Here is a 5326-nt window from a genome sequence, read left to right on the forward strand (position 1 = left end):
GGTGTGTGTGTGTGTGTGTGTGTGTGTGTGTGTGTGTGTGTGTGTGTGTGTGTGTGTGTGTGTGTGTGTGTGTGTGTGTGTGTGTTCTGTCAAGGAGGGTCATGTGAGCCCATCTCTGTTTTGGGCTTCAAACAGCTGTAGGTTGTTAGTGTCAGCCTTGTGTTATAGCAGAGCCATGGGAGGAGAGAGTGGGGGAGACGAGGGGTCGTTGTGTGTGTGTGTGTCTGACTTGGCGGGGTCTCATAAACCCTGGTACTTGGCCTAAGTTTAGCACAGCAACAATAAAAACCATAGCTTCCTCATCGTGCCCCAGTGGTACACACACACACACACACACACACACACACACACACACACACACACACACACACACACACACACACAATACCACACTTCACCTCTTTGGTCCTAATACACTAAACGTCCATAAAAGGTCAATTTTACGTGTTTCGGCTGCGTCTAACTGCTGGAGTATGTGGCTAATTTCATGCAACACTCATTCCCACTTTTACAGGAACAGATATAACTTAACAAGACAGGGTGGGGATACGCTTTAATGTGTAAACTCAATCTAAACATATCTCTGGTTAAATTTGTTTTTGAATTCTATTATTTGTTTTCGCGGTTAGATAATGAGAAGATGAAGCGTGCAAGGAGATTATTTTTTTGGTCCAAAGATCGCTTAGCCTGCATGAGGGGTGTTTTTAGGGAGGAGAGGCCCATCAAATGTTTGCTGTGAGGTCAGAAACAGTCAGAATGGGATGTCCTGTTCTCTAACAACGGGTCAGATCGACTTGTCCTGCTCATTTTCTGCATCCCTTGAATGAACTCACGATGCGTAACGAGATGATGTTGACCCCTCTCAGCCTACAGTTACAGATCAGCTCTGGTAATGTAATTGGTGTTAAGAAAAGACTATTCTAGCACAAAACCCAAGTGTCACACAAGTTAAAGGTTTATAGGAAAACCTGTCGAACTTTGAAGAAACTCTTAATACTAACAATATCCCTGGCATAAAGAAGCCTAGAAACCTACTCTGTTTATGGAAACTTCACAAAGGATTACAGAGAATTGGACAATGATATATAATGCTTCATGTTGCACTTTTAGCTGACGTTGTGTCCAATATTGTTAGCAACAAGAATGATTCACAGCAGTAGTAGCTTTAATCCCACCACGGAAAGTTCACGTTGGGAATTTCCAGTCAGGATTTGACTACAAGTTTGGCAGCTGACGCCTCGTGTTTCTTTGCTCTTTCCTGCACATAACTGACCCACAAGTGTGTGTGAAAGTAACACATGTATTTAATGTGACCTATTGAAAGAGATGGAAATGTGTGCCTTTCATAAAGAACGCACTATTGAAGATTAAAGGTGTGAAAAAGTTTAGAGGTGACGAACTCATTTCCAGGTTCATATTTGTATTTTGTTCCTCTACTGGGACATGTCTCCATGCTTTAATGTTCAAAAGCTCTTTATTGTTCTCATACTATCTGTGCTGCAGAACCTCTTTTCACCCTCTGTCTGAAACCAGAGCCCAGTCTGCTCTGATTGGTTAGCTGCAGTCAGTAAGTATTCTGTCTTTGTGATGTAGTTTTGTTTTAAAAAGTTTCCGATATGACAACAGTGATTCAAACACTCCCCCTGACTTCCAGAGGAACAGCGGTGTCCTCAGTCAAAGGTTTCTGGATCACCTATTTCTGTCCGGCTCCTCTCTGGAGAGGAAGCCATCGGTGACTTTCCACCTTGAAATGAGCGCTAGCTAGGCGCTACGCCCCCGCTGTGCGACAACGTCAGTGGACCAAAGTCAACAAGGCCCGCTGTGTGAGTGTAACTGAAGCAGGGACGATGCTGTGTGGCCGCACCGTGCCCAGAATAGAGCATCATAAGCATAATGGCTTCATTCAGTTATTCACACACACACACACACACACACACACACACACACACACACACACACACACACACACACACACACACACACACCTCCACATGCTTTTACTCTCTTGGTGCTTCATGCAAAAGTTTCCTAAGGTGAAGAAGGTGTTTGTTGAAGTGTATCTGGCTCACATTGTGTTTTGATAGTTCCCCCCTATTGCACACAAACTACTTGAGGATTTAGATTTTTGTGCACAATATATATTTTTCTGTGACAGGCCAAAGAACTTTCCCTAGAAGCTCCTCCTCTGGCCCAGCTCAGGCCTCGGCAAATGCATGTGAATATGACTGTTTGTATGCACATGTCCAATGATGATGTATAGTTCTCCTCTCTCCAGCATATGGCAAGTCACCGCAATTAGGCCAGCATCCCGCTCGCGAAGCCTGCAGAAAGACGCCCCAAAGTGCCCACATTGATGCTTTTCAGACATATTTGCATTTCTGCGAGGCTCGCTGGTGCAGAGACAGTTTTGTCAGGCAGCGATTGTTGGGAGAACTCCATGATTTTTCTCTCCACCGCTTCTCCTCTCCTTGTTTCTCTGCTCATTCCACACACTGACAGGCTGCCCTGTGCTTCAGATGAGAGGGCAACAAACGGTGACTGCGTTCATGTATTAGTTCAAGTATCTAGTTAGCAGCGCATGTCAATGCCTGACCATGCAGCCAAGCATATCTCTGTGTGTCTAGACGAGGCTAAAAGGTGTGTGTGTGTGTGTGTGTGTGTGTGTGTGTGTGTGTGTGTGTGTGTGTGTGTGTGTGTGTGTGTGTGTGTGTGTGTGTGTGTGTGTGTGTGTGTGTGTGTTGTGTGTGTGTGTGTGTGTGTGTGTGTGTGTGTGTGTGTGTGTGTGTGTGTGTGTGTGTGTGTGTGTGTGTGTGTGTGTGTGTGTGTGAGATCCTCTTCCAAGTCGGTCGGTAGCAGATGAACACTGATGGAGCAGAATGGATTTTTTTAAAAAGGAGGGGAAGAGGAGAGAGGAGGAAAGGCGGTTTGTTGTTCCTCGAAACCTGTTCACAGAAATGAAAAAGGGTTTGCGGTAGAAAAACAATCGCACACCGCTGAGGGAGGCCTTTTCCTCGTAGTGGAAATGTCTCCTGCATGTATGGATGTGTAACAGGATTTACAGTGTGAGTGGGTGTGAGTGCACATGCTAACCGCTACCAGACTCGTCCCAGATGTGCATCAGTGTGAAGCAGCTGTACAGAGGTGGTCAGAGCCACGTCTGCACAAACAATACTCTCAAGCGTCCAAATCATGCCCATGTGAGGCCAAACTATAGCATGAACACACACTAATTAAGACACACTAAGCGCTTTCATTGTTTTGGGTTTAAAAGTTAAATATGATTGACTTATGAGCTTCTTAAACTGCTCAAATGACACAGTAAGCGGGCTCGTTGGCAAGATCATTTTAGCATTGTTTGAGTTTTACACATAGAAAACCAATCCGATTACGTGCTTTGTTTGATTGGACACAATAGAATTAAGGTTTTGGAGCAAGATTATTCCGTTATTTAACGCATTTGGTTCAGAATGACTCATCATTTATATTGAAATTGGGTTAAAAACGTCCACAAATCTTGACCAGAATCAGTCATACCATATAAAAAGTCAAAAAATCCTTATAGAAATGGAGCAGGAAACAGAGACTGGATGATTTCACTGACGCAAAGCTCCAGTCAATTCTGCAACCAGGCAAGAATCATCAATTATATAAAAGCATAAAAATACCACTGATTTAAATGACTTATGTCGTAGAGCTAGTCATTTTGGCTGCTTTAAAACCAGTGTCGATGACCATATCTGCAGAGTCAGCGCTGCTCTGCTGTCTGCTCCTGGTTATCGGACACTGTGTAGCTTGCTGTTGGTATAGCAACATTAATGAGATAAATTCAGGGGATTTTCATGCAGACTTTTATCCAAATGTGTGTGTGCATGTCGCCGTGTAAATATGGATACTATGGTCAGAGCTCATAAACATGCTGGAGCTACGAGGCCTTGGCGAACACACTATCACCGTATTATAATTTCTCTCCTCGGTCTCACGTACAGACACAGCTGAGGCCGATTTGAACACAATGTCCAGCAAGCTAATTAAATCTGGATCAAGATGGTGCAACGTGTTGTTTAGCACACGCTCAATTCGACGTGCCCTTGATGATACGTGACGCTTTTATTAGGCACGGAAGGAATCAGTTTCTCCTCTTGAATCATGTAAGCAAGAGGACATTTGACATCTTAATTAGAGGCAGGAGGTGAGGTTGAGGGAACACATCTGTTGGTAGAATAAACAATCGTGATGTTTGGGATTGGTTTGTCTTAGAAGGCAATGCAAGAAGGTGATAATGCGGGAAATCTGTTTACTTCTAAACACAAGGAAACGTACATCAGAGAAATGAGCAGAAGACGACAGACAGGAAGTAAACACTAAAGGAAACAACAGAAGAAGACAGACAGGAAGTAAACACTAAAGGAAACAACAGAAGAAGACAGACAGGAAGTAAACACTAAAACTCTGCAGTGTTTCAGTGTGTGCACGTGCATGTTTTGTTTATGTACACAGCCCTATAAAAACCCCCACTGAAACCCAAACTCTTTAGAAAAACTAAATGAAACGCAGTAAAGCGTGACCACCTTTTACACCATCAAAGCTAAACACAAGACCCACATGGTCTCTTATTCCCTTCCCCTGCCCTCTTTTGGTCCACTTCGCCTCACAGGACTTCTTGCTCTCCATGGACTCAGGTCACAGCTAATTTGCGACGGCCATCTTTGTTTCCCACTCCCTCCCTTGCCGTTTCTCAATGTCGAGTATACCCGCTGCAGAGCCACTATTTCAAGCCGAATGCTGGGCATTTAACATGCATTTAAACAGCCCTTCGGCGCCACTCACTGACGTAGTATACTTGAAATAGTGGCTCTGCAGCGGGCATACTCGACATTGAGAAACGGCCCCTGTGGTTTCTGAGTCACAGGAGCATGACACCTTATGTTAAGTTGGTGGTTTCATCATATAAGTGGTTAGTTTAAAAATGCTGCTCAATACTATTTGTCCCAGGTTCGCCTCCCACAGAGGATTACTCAATGCCACCGTGTCAGTTCTCTGCCATTTCAGTGGGAGTCTGGCGGGTAAAACAAATGAAATAGGAACAAATCTTCCTCCTTCCCCGACTCTAAATGTCTCTCCTGAGGAGTGATTCAGTTTCACGTAGGAGGTTTGGAAATGAACCGGCTTTTTAAAATCCGTCAGAGACTTATAACACGATAATCCGTTTCTATCAGTGCGGAAAGCCAAAGACAGGCAGAAGTGACAAGTGGAATACATTAAGGGTTTAACAAAACATCACTCTTATCCCACACAGTTTTTTAGATTGTGAACGCCTCAGGTGGAT

This window comes from Notothenia coriiceps, unplaced genomic scaffold (assembly GCF_000735185.1).
Source record: "Notothenia coriiceps isolate Sejong01 unplaced genomic scaffold, NC01 NC01_scaffold00023586, whole genome shotgun sequence".
NCBI lineage: Eukaryota > Metazoa > Chordata > Actinopteri > Perciformes > Nototheniidae > Notothenia > Notothenia coriiceps.